The sequence below is a fragment of the Suncus etruscus genome, chromosome 16 (genome assembly GCF_024139225.1).
Source record: "Suncus etruscus isolate mSunEtr1 chromosome 16, mSunEtr1.pri.cur, whole genome shotgun sequence".
In the NCBI taxonomy this organism is placed as follows: Eukaryota; Metazoa; Chordata; class Mammalia; order Eulipotyphla; family Soricidae; genus Suncus; species Suncus etruscus.
This window is the reverse complement of record NC_064863.1, coordinates 10201099-10217717: the sequence shown is the minus strand read 5'-3', so window position 1 is coordinate 10217717 and position 16619 is coordinate 10201099. Positions and strand designations below refer to the sequence as shown.

Here is a 16619-nt window from a genome sequence, read left to right as displayed (position 1 = left end):
TAGACTTTAAAATGCATTTAAATTATGGGAACCTTATATAATATAATAAAGATAATAGTCAATAAAAGTATAAAATAATACATAAATAAATATGAGGCGATAACTAATAAAATTAGTATATTAATAAGATAATAACTAATAACAGTATTTATAAATCATTCTGTCCAGAAAAATTTATTCACACTCAATAAATATTTACTATTTGTAAATCATGTAGAGCCTACAGGAAATATACTTTACTCAAAGAACTGAAAGAGAAAGGAATATTCTGGGCTCAGTTGTGAGTCAAAAAGTTGTGATTATATTTTATGCTAGATTTAAATTATTGCATCATTTTCTGCCTCTTCTTTTCTTTTCGTGTAAAACTATTGCTGATGATTTCTATATATTTATATTGTAATTCTATGTTTTTATATGAAATATAATATAAACATATGTACATTACAAGTGACAAAACTGTTGCTAGAGCCTAAAGGACTGAGTAAAACAAGGGAGAGTCTTGGAAGAAATACAATACTCCCCAAAGCTTTTGTACAGATTTTAATGCGATCCCCTCTAAAGATACCCATGACATTTTTCAAACTCGATCAAACACTTCTGAAATTCATTTGGAACAATAAACAACCACGAATAGATAAAGAAATTACTTGGGGTAAAGGAATATGGGAGGTATCACTTACCCAACTTTTAAACTGTATTACAAAGCAATAGTTATTAAAAACATCATGGTATTGGAATAAGACAGACCCTCAGATCAGTGGAACAGGCTTGAGTACTCAGGGAATGTTCCCCAGATATAGTCACCTAATTTTTGATAAAGGTGCAAGAAATCCTAAATGGAACAGGGAAGGCCTCTTCAATAAGTGGTGTTGGCACAACTGGCTAGCCACTTGTAAAAAAGCGAACTTAGATCTCCAGTTAACATCATGTACAAAGGTAAAATCCAAATGAATTAAAGACCTAGATTATCAGACCGGAAATCATAAAAGTATATAGAACAACATGTAAGTCAAACACTCCATGACATTGAGGACTAAAGGTATCTTTAAAGGAAATAGTACTTTCCAAACAAGTGAAAGCAGAAATAAATAAATGGGACTATATTAAGCTGAGAAGCTTCTGCACCTCAAAGAAAAAAGTGCCCCGAATACATGAGCCATCCACTGAGTGGGAGAAACTATTCACCCAATACCCATCAGATAAGGGGTTAATATCTAAAATATACAAGACACTGACAGAACTTTACAAGAAAAAAACATGTAACCCCATCAAAAAATGGGGGTGAAGAAATGAACCGACACTTTGACAAAGAAGAAATACAATATGGCTAAAAGGCACATGAAAAAATGCTCCACATCACTAATCAACAGGGAGATGCAAATCAAAAAACAGACTATGAGTACCACCTCACACCACAGAGATTGGTGCATATCACAAAGAATGAGAACAATCAGTGCTGGCGGGATTGTGAAGAGAAAGGAACTCTTATCCAACTGCTGGTGGAATGCCGTTCTAGTCCAACCTCTATGGAAAGCGATATGGAGATTTCTCCAAAAGCTGGAAGTTGAGCTCCCCATACGATCCATCTATACCACTCCTAGGAACACAAAAATACAATATAAAAATCCCTTTCTCACACCTACATTCATTGCAGCGTTGTTTACAATAGCCCAGACTCTGAAAACAGCCTAGTTGCCCCTCAATAGACGAATGGTTAAAGGCCGGTGTGGGGTGGAGAGGAAGGACACTTGGGATATTGGTCATGGGAATGATGCATTGGTGAAGGATTTTTATATATATATATATATATATATATATATATATATATATATATATATAATATAATATATATATATATTTAAAAATAAAAAAAAGTAAAGGCCTCCCAATTCTTACCACAGGCTGTGTTCTTTACACTGACTGTATAGAAAGAGGAGGTACAGTAAAAAAAGGAAGAAAACAAAAGGAAGAAGAAAGTTATTTTCAGAGTTGCACAAATGCAGAATATTATTTAGATTGTTTCAACCACTGCAAATGTTTACAAGAAAGAGAACTCAGACCCCCATCTAATACTATGCACAAACATCAAATCCAAATGGGTTAAATACCTTGATATCAGGCCTGAAACCATAAGGTATATAGAACTACATGTAGATAAAACACTATATGACATTGAGACTAAAGGCATTCAAGTAGGAAACAGCACTGTCAAAACAAGTCAAAGCAGAGATAAAGAGATAGGACTATATTAAGCTGAAAAGTTTCTGCACCTCAAAGGAAATAGTGCCTAAGATACAAAAGCCACCCAAAGAATGGGATAAACTATTCACCCAATACCCAACAGATAAGGGATTAATGTAAAAATTATACAAGGTGCTGACAGAACTTAATAAAAAATATAACCTCGTTAAAATGGGGAGAAGAAATGAAAAGACACTTCCTCAAAGAAGAAATACAAATGGCCAAAAGACACATGAAAAAATGCTCCTTATCACTAATCATCAGGGAGCTGCAAATCAAAACTACAATGAGGTACCATTTCACACCACAGAGACTGGCACATATCATAAAGAAAAAGAACAATCAGTGCTGATGGGGATGTGGAGAGAAAGGAACTCTTATTCACTGCTGTTGGGAATGCTGTCTAGTCCAGCCTTTAAGGAAAATGATATGAAGATTCCTCAAAAACCTAGAAATTGAATTCCCATATTATTTAGCTATTCCACTCCTATGAATATATCCTAGGAACACAAAAATACAATACAAAAACTCCTTCCTCACACCTATATTTATTACAACACTATTTACAATAGCCAGACTCTGGAAACAACCCAGATGCCTAACCACAGATGAGTGGCTAAAGAATCAGTGGTACATATAAATAATGGAATACTATGCAGCCATCACGAAAAACAAAGTCATGAAGTTTTCTCATACATGGATGTACATGGAATCTATTATGCTGAGTGAAGTTAGTCAGAAGGAGAGAGAGACACACAGAATAGTCTCACTAATCTATGGGTTTTAAAAAATTAAAGACATCACTGTAATAAGGCCCAGAGACATTAGATTTAAGGGCTAGAAGGGCTGGAAGGACTGGCTCACAATTTGAAGCTCAGCAAAGAGTGGTAAAAGTTGTTAGGTAAATAACTACATTAACAACTAGCACGACAATGTTAAAGAATGAGAGAGGTAGAATGCCTGTCATGAATACAGGCAGGGATGCAGGGAGGAGGGGGTATTGGTGGTGGGAATATTGATTGCATCGGTGAAGGGGGTATTCTTTTTTTTTAAATTAATATCTTTATTTAAACACCTTGATTACAAACATGATTGTTATTGGGTTTCAGTCACGTAATGAACACGAAGGGGGTTATTATGTTTATGACTGAAACCCAACTACAAACATGTTTGCAATAATGGTGTTTAAATAAAGATATATATATATATATATATATATTTAAAAAGAAGAGAATCATCTTTTCATCCTTTTTGTTTGGATGATGAGAATCTAAATCCAGCAGTACTTAGTGCTTGCTCCTCTAAATTTAGAAATCATTTACGGTGGGCTCTGGGGACCATACGAAGTGCTTAGTATTAATTTTAGGTCACCTATGAGAAAGACAAGTGTCCTACTTACTATAATAGTTTTATGTTCCCCTTCCTTGTTTCCTTAGGCCTATTTGAAATCTTGAAGATGAAGATCTCTACCATGTTCAATACATCACACCATCATGAACTCCTTAGCATAAAACTCCTGTGAAATGTTATATTCAAAAAAAATTACTTAATAAAAGTAGGTAGCATGTTTTCATAAGTAAATTTTTGCCTAATTTTTATCAGACCAAATTTCTCCATCTAAAACTAGTATGATACTTCCACTCTTGACAGTATATAGCTAGATTTTTTTGTATAAAGTAATAATTAAAATAATTAAAAGTGAAATATCAAGAAGTCATAAAATAATAAAATGTACAGCTAAAATTTGGATAGTAAGACTTAATTTTACAAAATCTCTTATTTACTAATTCTGATACTTAGAACAATTATTTGACCACCCTATTTCACTTTTTTAATTTAAAATTAAGAGAAGATATTACTCATACATGGTTTCTAAAGGACTTTAAATAATTTTAAGATCTGCAACTTATACAATTTTAAATTATATACAATATTTATAAAGCATTATCTCACAATATCTTACCACAAGTGAAGAATTTCATCTTATATTGGTTGAATTAAATGATCTTTTTCTTTTTTTTTTTTTTGTGGTTTTTGGGTCACACCCGGCAGTGCTCAGGGGTTATTCCTGGCACCAGGCTCAGAAATTGCTCCTGGCAGGCACGGGGGACCATATGGGATGCCGGGATTCGAACCGATGACCTCCTGCATGAAAGGCAAACGCCTTACCTCCATGCTATCTCTCCGGCCCCTAAATGATCTTTTTCTTTTTTTTTTTTTTTTTTTTTTTTTTTTTTTTTTTTTTTTTGGTTTTTGGGTCACACCCGGCAGTGCTCAGGGGTTATTCCTGGCTCCAGACTCAGAAATTGCTCCTGGCAGGCACGGGGGACCATATGGGACGCCGGGATTCGAACCGATGACCTCCTGCATGAAAGGCAAACACCTTACCTCCATGCTATCTCTCCGGCCCCTAAATGATCTTTTTCAATGCAAATTGATTCAGTGCTTTCCTACCAACAGTTTTTACATAATTACTTTATGTAATAAGTCATGCACTTATGCTCAAATTTAAAAGACTTGGCACTAAACTACATAGATATACATATGTTTATATATTGCCTTAATGAGAAAATTTTATTATTTTTATGTGAGGAGAAATGAAAATAAGTGAAAAAATAAACCAAAACAAATGTCTAAACATGATTGAAAGCAACTAAGTATGATAGGGCCTTGGTGCGCTGTCCAAGGTTCTGACCATCTTACTCTTTCATTTTTAGGGAAAACATTAACATTTTTCATTCAGGTAATAGGAAAGATTCATACATAGTATATATCTGCGGGCTTTTATCATATTCATTCAGATAGATACTCATGTTCATGCAATTTAGAAATCTCCATATTTAATAAATTATAAAAAGTAACTAAAATACAAAGCCAAAATATCACCAAGTATTAGCAAATCTAAAGTTGTAGAAAAACAAATCACTATTTAACATGATCATTGTATTTCAATTAATCTATTAAAATAAACGTGTTATTAAAATATTGTTATATATTTGGTTATAGTAAATAATCTCATAAATTTTATAGTATCATTTTTTAAATTATTTTGATGACTATAATACACCCATTGCTTTCTATTTCCTCTAAAATTACAATTTGTTTTTGTGTTGGTAGAGTTTATCAGAGATCTAAACTTTTCTTCTTTAAACTTCTGCCCTATTCTTATGTGGTGGCAATTTTCAATCATTGTTCCTCCAACTCATGCATTTCCAATTTCTATTATTATCAACCATGATTAAGGATTAACCTTAGCTTCTGATTAATGTGATTTTTGCACCTTTTCCAGCTACCTAAAAGTCCCTGCTTAATTAGAAATGATAATGGAAATAATACTCACTTAAATGTGGCCCATATATATATTTTTTTCTTATCAGTCATTCCCCTGGTCTCACAATTTTAGTCAAATTGTTGTTAAAAAAAACATGCCATATTTTTATGACTTGGGGTGGTTACTAATTCTGCTTTATCTGCTCAGTGGATCTTGAAATCATTTAGAAGTCTAATCATTTCCCAAAGACAGTCAAACTATCATTGCAAAGTATACCAGAGTAGGCCATTCCTTTTTTATTTTGATTATTTTTCCACACAGATATAATTCTTAGATATACTGAAAATTATAGAATTTATAAAATCTTACTAGGAGAATGTATGTCTCATAGAAGTAATATAATTTAGCTTCAAATTAAAATTCATTCATTCAGCAAATATTTGCTGACATCCTTTTAACATGAGGCACTCTTCTAAGCATGGGTGCAGTGATATAATAGAAAGTCTGCTTTAATGGATTAAGATTTATATATAGAAGTGGTAATGATAATCTTGCACTAAAAAAAAACTTTCAAAGCATGAAAAATATTGGGACAATCCTAAACCGGACTTGTAGTTAAGTCCTTATATTTCAAGGTATAAAGGAATACTTTGTTAAGTTTTGATAGTTTCTTTATCCCATCTCTCATATCCACTGGTAAAACTACAAAATATAAAGGAACCAATGAGTCAAACATGTCATATAATGACAGTGCTCAGAAAAAAATAAAGGAGATAGCAATGTTAAGCACCATTTACTTAGTCTTGGTGTTTTCAGCCACTTACTAACATTAAGCAGTTCTGTAAACCATACTATAGTTTTGTCACCATATTTCAAATAATATCAGTGGTTAAAGATAAAACTCAATGTGTTGGAGAACATTCTCTGCATGCAAGAAGTCTGGGTTCAATACTTGGCACTACACAGCCCCTCAAACAGCATGAAGAGAAAGCCCAAACACTGGGCCAAAATTCACTCCTGAACACTGATCTAGATGAACTCCTCCCCAAAAAAGTCACAGAATATGTAAAATGATTAGTCAAATGACTTATCTTTTAAAATTCATCATAAACCAAAACTTAATATATGAATGCTTACAAATCTACTTTACCCTTAGAATGCCTACAATAATCAGGAAATAAGTTTTTCCCCAGGTCTACTGATGTTTCTCATTTGTAGCCAACATCTTTAAAGTTAATCATTTATAGACAATTACAGCACAATGCTTAAAGATTAGGGGAGAAAAGAGAAGTATCCAATAGTACCATAATTAAAATAAAATATTATAAATTACTTAGGTCTAGGTACAAATAAGAATATTCTTTAAAAAGTGTGTTTGTGTCATTTCATATGCATAATATCGTAAGTGTATGAAATTTGTAATAAAAAAGAACTGGATTGAGCAAGTCATTAAATAAGGATTAAGCATTAAAAATAGTAAGCATAAAAAGTAAGCATATCAATAGAAAATACATTAAAAGAATAAGTAGAAGTTGAAAAAGTCATAATTCATCTAAAAATAAAAATACTTATCGGGAAATATTTGTGTGTAGGCCACAATTTGTGCATTTGTGCGATCTGATTATTTATCCATCTGATATATTTGTGAAGAAATGGTGCGGAACAGCTAACACTAGAATTTTCCCCTCATCATTCTTAAGTATTGCTTTCCTAGATCTAAGAAAAGCTGTCCTCAAATCCTGAAGTTTACTAAGGTTTTGTTTAGAGAATGATTTTTTGTGAGTCATTGCTTTACGATTTTATTTCTCAGAAACAATCTGAAAATCTTTTCAGTCCATTATGAGTATTATCTTTGTTAGTAATTGAATGGTCAATGTATATAGAGATTTTTGATATTTCTTTCATAGATTTATGAAAAATTATGAAAAATTGTTTAAGACAAAGATTTAATTTCTCTATGTTTCTGAATATGTGTGGTAAGAACATTTTATTGTGTTTTGCTTAAATTTTAACTAAACTGATTATATTCAAACCATGGTATCAACAACACTGAAAACAAAAGATCAAACTTCAACAACAAAACATAAAAAACATGCATATTGGGGCCAGAAAATAGCATGGAGGTAATGCATTTGCCTTACATGCAGAAGGTCGGTAGTTCTAATCTCAGCATCCCATGTGGTCCCCCAAGCCTGCCAGGAGCGATTATTGAGCATAGAGCCAGGAGTAACCCCTGAGCATTGCTGGGTGTGACCCAAAACCCTTCCAAAAATTAAAACAAACAAACAAATAAAAATTTCTGCTGGAGAAAAAAAGACACTGGTGGTGGGATTGGTACTAAAACATAGTATATCTGAACCAAGTATGATTTTTTAATCATGTGGCTGTCATAATATTTTATAAAAAAAAGGAAATCTCAAGAGTTTAAATGAACAATGAAGCAAAATTATTAGGAAAAACTAACTCCGTTTTATTTTCTGTGACTTCTAACTGTTTAACTATTGTTTTATGTTAAAGTCTATTTTCTTCTCAGAAGGTCAGTACATCCTGTTTTATCGTGTTTCTCGGAATGACAATGTTTAGAGTCCACAAAATTACTCAATGCTACTTAAATTCAGAGTTATTCAATAATTAAATAAATTTAGATTTTGTTATTTTGGTCCACAGGATTCCACTAGAAATCAATCTCGAGCCAATACTGCCCTTGTTATCCTCTTGAAATAGCATAACTTTGTGCCCATAAAATAATAGATTTTAACCCTATATTATCCATCTCCAGGAAATGAAACCTAAATTCAATTATCTAGAAATGGTGGTACCTATTTATTACACTAGCTCAGATTTGTTTGTTCCAGAATGCTTTGGAGATAATCTAAGGAAAATAAATATCAATATGTACCTAAAATATTACTGTGAAAGATTTGTAATCCATGTTGGTCAAAAAATTATTAAAAAGACTATTTTTAATATAATTTAATTTTAATCATAGTAGCCTACGTATCATTGACAATAATATTTTAGGTACATATTAACATAAAATCAGGGGAATTCCCATCAGTGAATTGTCCTCCCTCCACCTCCATTCCCATCCTACCTCCCATATCCTCCTCCCTCACCCCTGGGGTTGCCAGAATAAGTGGTCCCCTCTGTGCCTAGCTAACTACTTAGTGGTCTTACACCTGTTTGGTCTTGGTACAAGACTATTTTTAAGTTGAAAGTATCATTATGTTTAGTTTAGATAGCACTTTTAAAAGGATATAAAGTGAAAGATTAGTATTAAAAGGTCTGTGAGAAAGAATTCCATATGCCAGATTAGAAACAGCAGCTTTTCTTTTGGTATAACCAAAATCTTTGATCCAATGAGCAACCACTGTTCCATCTCACTAGATATCACTATACAGATCTCCTACTAATAACTTAAGAATAGATGTTCCTAAAATTCTGGCTCACAGTTCATTCAAGTAGGCTTATAAACCCACCTACCTTGAAAGGCATCAAAAATTCTGTTCTTCCAAGTGCACAAAAATAAAAGAGAAAATGGAACACGCAGAAAATATAACTCGCATATGCTTTGCTTTTGTGAATGCTCCATCTTTACTTATAAACACAACTTCTTTTATTTGTATTAAAGCTTTTGTGTGACAAGCACTGATCCCCCAAATGAAAGGAAGTGCTTTTCTTCTTTGTGTACAGTTATATTTAGAAACAAAATATAAGACATTTATGCTAGGACAGTTGTCTTTATTTTTTCTTCTATTCAATGCCTGATCCAATTATCAATGATATTAACAGGCCTAAAAAGAAAGAGACCAAAGCTTCCATAATTATATAAAGCTAATCCCTTGATTTTCACTGTAGCCTGCCATCAATCTACACAATGACTCACACTAAGGAAGAAAAGAGGAATTTTGTCTTTGTCCCAACAGCTGAAACTACAATAATTCCCCTATTTGTAAGAAAAAATATCTCATCCTCTGTGAAGGTCATTCTCTGTATTTGGTCTGAGGTTTGAGGTTTAAAAGTTGTATAAATCTTTTCTCTTCAACCCTATCAAGTAAATATATAAACTAGTGATGCTTACATAGAAAATGCAAGAATATACACATTCTGGGACAGGAAGATGGAAAATCATCCTCTGTGAAGGTCATTCTCTGTATTTGGTCTGAGGTTTGAGGGCTATATCATAAGGAGGTCAGGAGGATAATTATATAAGTAATAATGTGTGCATTTTTGTCACAGTTCTTCCAAACTAGAAGTAGGATTTTTCTACTAATGATAAAAAAAAATTTGTCTTAATACTTGCAGGCAGGATAGGAGTCTTTTTTTATCTTCTACTTCCCAGTTTCAATTTCAACCCATCACTCTGGTCCTATAGTCCAGCACCAGTCAGCCATAAAAAGGAGCCACCCTTTAAGTAATACACTAATTGTGATTGACTGGCTGGTCTATAAACACAACAACCCCAGGAGGGAAGATTTGGTGTGTATGGAGAATTGTTGGCAGTTAGAAGAGATAGTTGAATGAACCATAGGGCTGAACTGTTTCTACCCACTAGTTAATGATTTTTCCCCTGATTTGGACAGAACTTTAGCTACTTTCAGTTGTATTCTTTTACTTTACATCATATATTTCTTTTACCTGGCCCTTTATCTGAACTTACCCTGGTCCCAAACCCATCTCTCTCTCTTCTCTCTCTCCCTCTTTCTCTCTCTCTCCTGGTCTAGGAGTTTGCCATATACCCCTGGGTTTCTCTAAAAAATAAAATATTAGTAAGTCTTGCCTATATGGTGTACATGGACACCATCAGCATAGGTCCATTTCTGGCAGCTCAGTTCTGACACATGACTATCATAGAAGTATAATAAATGGTTGTTACTACCTAGTATCTGAGATCCTTCAATATGCTCAAGAAAACCTGTAAGATGAATATATATATATATATATATATATATATATATATATATATACCAATGGACTATTGCAATTAAAAAAGAGAGCAGTCATTTGTGAAACAAACACACATTTGTACTTCAACCATGCATGTGACTGTAAAATCTGTGCTCTTGAATAAGTGGGAAAAGATGTGGGGTGTGCAGAGCAAATTAAATTTTGTATATAAAATTTTTACATAGCCTTGGCTTATCTAAGGATCTAATAAATGATAGAACTCACCCTGTATTTTATTATTGTATATGTAAACAGGGTTGAAGAAGGCATTAAAACAAAAGGATCAGAATGCTGGGCCTGAATTATACTAAGATTAGCATTTCCATCTTCCTGTCCCAGGATGTGTATATTCTTGCATTTTCTATGTATCACTAGTTTATATATTTACTTCATATAGTTGAAGAGAAAAGATTTATACAATAGTCATAGCTGAGATGTATTTATATAGATTGGGAAAATGCCTTGCAAGCCACTTGACTAGTAACAACCAAGAAAACCTCAAACAGGAAAGCAGAATGAGTCTCTTTTTTTTGCACATCCACTTTGTATATTAACTGACCTATGGAAATTTATGCTGTAGAGATCAATCTCATATAAATTTATTTTGGTACTTCCTGAAATACATATCACTTACTTTGTCCTTGTCTCTTTCCCCATTTTAGTGAGTGCTCTGTTTTCTAAAGAAGAGAACCCACAGATGGTAGAATAAAGAACTAAATATATTTTGATTTATGCTCCTGTCAGAGGCACGGATTTCACTGAAATAATCTCTTCTAAATTCAAATCATATCTTTCCAGACTTATTGTCTGAGGCTGTTAATTTCTAATTAATTTTAATTCTTCAGTAGTTTGTTGATTTTACTGAAAATGAAAAGCATTAAGCTGAAATCCATTAAGGTATAAAGACAGAAACAAGCAAAAAGATTATGTGACCTTGCTTTGTGGGACCTTCATGTGGCCAGAAGAGACCAATGGAAAATTTCTCCTGAAAAATCTACTTGTTTAAAGAGTCAAAATTCAGGGGAAAATCTTGAGATAACTTCAGGAATCAACAGCTCTGTTATGATTTGTGGTAAACATCTAACCTTTCTGCAACCTTGACATATGATCTCACTAAAGGAAGTGAAATTTTGTCTGAGTTTTTATTACCAATAACCCCTAAACTTCCATCCTACCTATACTATCATAATACAGATTAGCTACTTTTGACAGAAATAGATGAATATTTGACTCTTTTTCCCTCTGCAATAGGAAATAATAAACTTATGCTACAGAAAAATTTGAATCGAAAAGTACTGGGTGTTTAAGACACCATAACAAATGAAGAAAAGAAAAACAAGGAGGCATTTTTCAAGAAAGATCTAACTGGGAGGACAGTTCTTGCTATTGCTTGGATGAAGAAGATTTTGCTAAAGAGTGGTTGTAGGACTACTGATGGTTGGATAGAGAGTCAATTAACAGTAGAAACAATGTTCTTAAATGCATTGTTATCTTTAAAATGATAATAGAATCACCCTAAAATTTGGTAATAGAAAAATATTACATATTCATGATTGAGAAAATCAATGTCATCAAGATGAACATTTAGATTGTTATAAATGACAGAATTGCCTTGCATGTGAATGGTATTCCATATATAAATGCATGTACCATAATGTGTTTATCTACTCATTTATTGAGAGACATGTCTGATGTCATGACTTAGTTATTGTAAATAATGTTTTAATAAACTTGGGGATGCACATACCATTAAGATAAAATTTTTGTTACTTTCTTTTTTAAACTCAAAGTGGAATATTGAATTATATAGTATTTATATAATTTTGAGATAACTTGTCTATGATTCCATATTAGTTTACCGATATACACACTAACCAACAATGCACAGTGGATTTTTTACAGCTTCTTACCATTGTTTTCTTTCTTTTTTTTTATTTTTTTTGTTTTTCTGGGCCACATCCATTTGATGCTCAGGGGTTACTCCTGGCTAAGCGCTCAGAAATTGCCCCTGGCTTGGGGGGGACCATATGGGATGTCGGGGGATCGAATTGTGGTCCTTCCTTGGCTAGCGCTTACAAGGCAGACAGCTTACCTCTAGCACCACCTCTCCGGCCCCACCATTGTTTTCTTAATAACAACCATTCTAAAAAGTATAATGTAATACTATGCAACTTTTATTTAAATTTCCCTGATGCCATTGTTGAATAACCTGTCATATACTGATAGGTCATTTGTATATACTATTTAGGAAAATATACATTCATAATACTTTGACTAAGTATTCAGACTAATTTGTCTAAATTTTTATTTCCTATAGGCTTGTATTAATTTTATATGTATTGAAATATACACAAATTTCAATAATCAAATGAAATTTTATAGGGTATTTTTATATTATATAATTTTACATTTATAATACTGATATTTGTTCAATGATATTCCTTGATAATCAAATTCTGCTTCAAATAAGAATTCCAAACACTCCTTCCTCTATGCCTTGTTTTATTTGGTGATTTTAATAAGAAAGGAAAAGGATACACTTCTGAGTGATATGTAAGAATGGTAAAAAAAAAAATGGGAATTTTTAAAATAAAATGAGTCACTATTTTGCAAAAAAATTTTTTAAAGATATTTTCATTTTTATTTCATTAACAAACTATGTTTTACCAAATTTGCTCAGAATAGAGTTTCAAACATACAATGTTCCAACATTTCCTACGCCACCAGTGCTACTTTTCTCTACCAATGACACCAGGTTCCCTCCCACCCCTAGCTTGCCACCTTACCAGGCATATTTTTATCTTGATTATACTAGTATGAGATGCATCTCAGTTGTGGTTAGCTCTAGTTTTGATATAAAGATGTGGTAGATGTGATGACAGTTTTGGCAGGAGGACAACCATAATGATGACATCAGAACAATAGTAGAAGATAGCAGATGCTCTGGTGGAGGGTGTAGTGCTAGAATAATTTACACAAGAAACCATAGCAACAATAATCTTGTATACATTGGTTTCTAAAATAACACATATATTTTAAAGAATTCAGAGTTTGACTATTGTGACTAGTGTTGCAATAAACAGGAATGCAGATGTCTTTTCTAGATTCTGCTTTTGGACTCTTGGAGTATCGTCACAGAAGTTGGACTGCTAGTTTATATGGAAGTTCAATTGCTACTTATTTTGAATAAAGTCCACGCTGATTTCCATAAAGGCTGGATAAGTTGGCATTCCCATAAACAATATATGAAGTCATTTTTTCCCCTACATTATCACCAACACTGGTTGTATCTCTGGCAGGAGATGGCAATTTATTATTTTATTCATTTTTATTTATTGATATTAATTTCCATAATGATTGGTAATATAGAGTATATTTTTCTTGTGCTTTTTGATCATTTGTATTGGGCGTGGGGAAAATAAATTAGAAATAAAACATTAGTCCTATGGTGGAGGGGAAAAGTGCCCACTCTGGAAGAATGCTGGTAATTGAGGAAAAATGGAGCATTGGTGGAAGGAAATTGTTGAATGGGATTGGTGTTGGAACATTGAGAGCCTGAAACTTAATACTGAATAACTGTGTAAATCTGTCATTCATGTGAATTAAATATTTAAAATAACAAAATAATTAATTGATATTAATTAATAATTAAAATTGAAAGAATAATTTGGTGAAAATTTCCTTAAACAGTATCATAGTAATTTTTTAATAAATATGAGCAACTAGGATCTCTATTATAATTGTCCTAACAGATAGCCTCACACATCAATACCCGGTTTTTTTTGGGTTTTTTTTTTTTTTTTTCGGGCCACACCCATTAGATGCTCAGGGTTACTCCTAGCTACATGCTCAGAAATCGCCCCTAGCTTGGGGGGACCATATGGGATGCTGGGGGATCGAACCGTGGTCCTTTCCTTGGCTAGGGCTTGCAAGGCAGACACCTTATCTCTAGCGCCACCTCACCGGCCCCACATCATTATAATGTCTTTACTAGAAAGAAAACTGGCCCAGACTCATGTCACCTTTATAGGATATGGCTGCTGAATGTGGTTAAAAAAAAAAAAAAAACTGAAGAAACATGATGACAAAGCATCTTTGAACATCTTTGAGAAGTCATCCTAACCAGAAAACAAGGACTTCTGTAACCAGAAAACAAGGACTTCTGAAGAGTCTCACACTGTTTTCTTTTGTTTTTAACGTCTGACATCCCAGCCTACTCAATTATTTCTCCTAATGCAAGAGTAGTCCCTACTAGAAGCATTCCCTTGCAGAATATTCTCCAAGGGATATTCACCTCAAGAGATATAAAATATGACATCATATTTCCTATATGTCTAATGTCTCTTAGGTTATAGCTGAAAACCAATTTTTGTTGTAAGTTTTACCCAAGTTCTATGAAAAAAAAATCCATTGATGCAGACTTTCTGATTTCTGGTCTTTTCTGTATTTCTGCATCATAATATCCTCCCTTTCACCTACTTCAAACCCACCATGTAACCCTCAAACATTATTCTTGATCAAAGACTTTATATTTGATTCCACTTATTCCTACTCCTATTACGATAGTTTTAGATTCTAAGAAGATAAAAACCTAAACAAAAAAATTTTAGTAAAATTTTTCTATAAGAGCCAAGTATCTATTTAAAAAAAAATCATCCAGCATGATCTATTGTCTTAATCTATTGTCTCACTGGATTGCTTGGCATTATAAAAGCACCCAGTGTTTGACATGATATTTCCAGCTTGAGAAATACAGCAGAACATAGTTACAGAGGTGCTTCAAATTTTGCATAATACATTATTAAATTAATCATGGTTATGAGAGAGAATTTAGATCTAATTTCTGTAAAAACCATTGAGATGAAAGGTGATAGAGTTAAATCAGCTGGCAATAAAAAAGACACAACCTTCAAAGGGTTTTAAGAGAAAATAATTTGATTGAAAGATAAAAAAAATTCTTGGAACTATAAGGAAATTAGTAAAAACATTTAAAACAACTTTTTACTGCAAAATGAATCTACAGGTTGTGAAATCACCCCTTGCACCGTATTTCCAACCCCAGGTGAATGGGTCTAAAGCTGGTCATAGAGTCAGCCTGTCAGCCTACTTCTTGACTCGTGGTCTCTCTGTGTGTTAAAGCCAGACTTCTCTTTCTTTATTAAACCAGTCCCAATTCACTAGGAGGGGGAAGGTCAAGATAAACACCTATCCAGGTGAATTTTTATGTATCAAAGGGATCAGTTTAGATGAAAGGGAAAGTTGGGTAAATGCATTTGTTTTGGGCTAATTATTTACAGATTATGATATGAAAGACAAGTAAAAGCTATTTAACCAGGATGTCCTAAATTTACAGTAAAAGTTCATACATCTATCTCCAAAATAATTGATGTATTTGATCTATTTGTTCAGAGTTAGATCATGATTGCCTTTATAAAGTGCATTTAAATAATAAAATAAATATAAGCTAAACTTACTTTAATAATTGTTTTATTTACCAACATACCTGCTCCTGCATCACTAATAAGTCCAGACCTTTAATATTATTGTTCTTCTAGTCTCTGAAACAGTGTTTCAGAATCTAAATTTAGCACTATTATATTATAAAAGACAACATCGTTTCCATTGAATAAGAATAAATCATAATTGAAGGTGCTACACCAGATATAACACTTATGCCAGAAAATAGCATTGTGTATAAGTAGGATTCCTGCTCCATCCCTGTCACTGCATGACCTCTGGAGCACTGCCAGGTGGGAGCAGCTTGCTTGGCAGAGTTTACCTGGAAGTGACATGAAGGTCCCTGAGCACAGCTTGGGAGACCCCAAATACAAAGAATAATACCGTTGAGGTGCAAATAGAGAGATATATGCCTGTATGTTTATAAAGAGCACAAATATTTGCATATACTTGAATGTACTAATCCCCATATATAAATATGTAAACCATTAGAAAAAAGTTTTATTTTAAGATATTTAAAAAGTCTATACTAAACATGCAGCCATGTGGGTATGTAAAAATGTAATAGATGAAGAATGTAATGAAGAGATTCAGTGTGGTTTTAATTCTCTCTTCTTCCCTCCTCCCAAATGCTATAACATATAAATGACTAGAATAACTGTGGAAATGAGGGGAGTTACCAAGTTTGGCTAGAAAATTAAAA

At 33.0% G+C, this 16619-nt stretch overlaps 1 pseudogene; it reads left to right on the top strand.

The window, feature by feature from the left end:
• The first annotated feature begins 1879 nt into the window (after positions 1-1879).
• On the top strand, positions 1880-1993 carry LOC126032767 (uncharacterized; annotated as a pseudogene).
• Positions 1994-16619: the final 14626 nt, after the last annotated feature.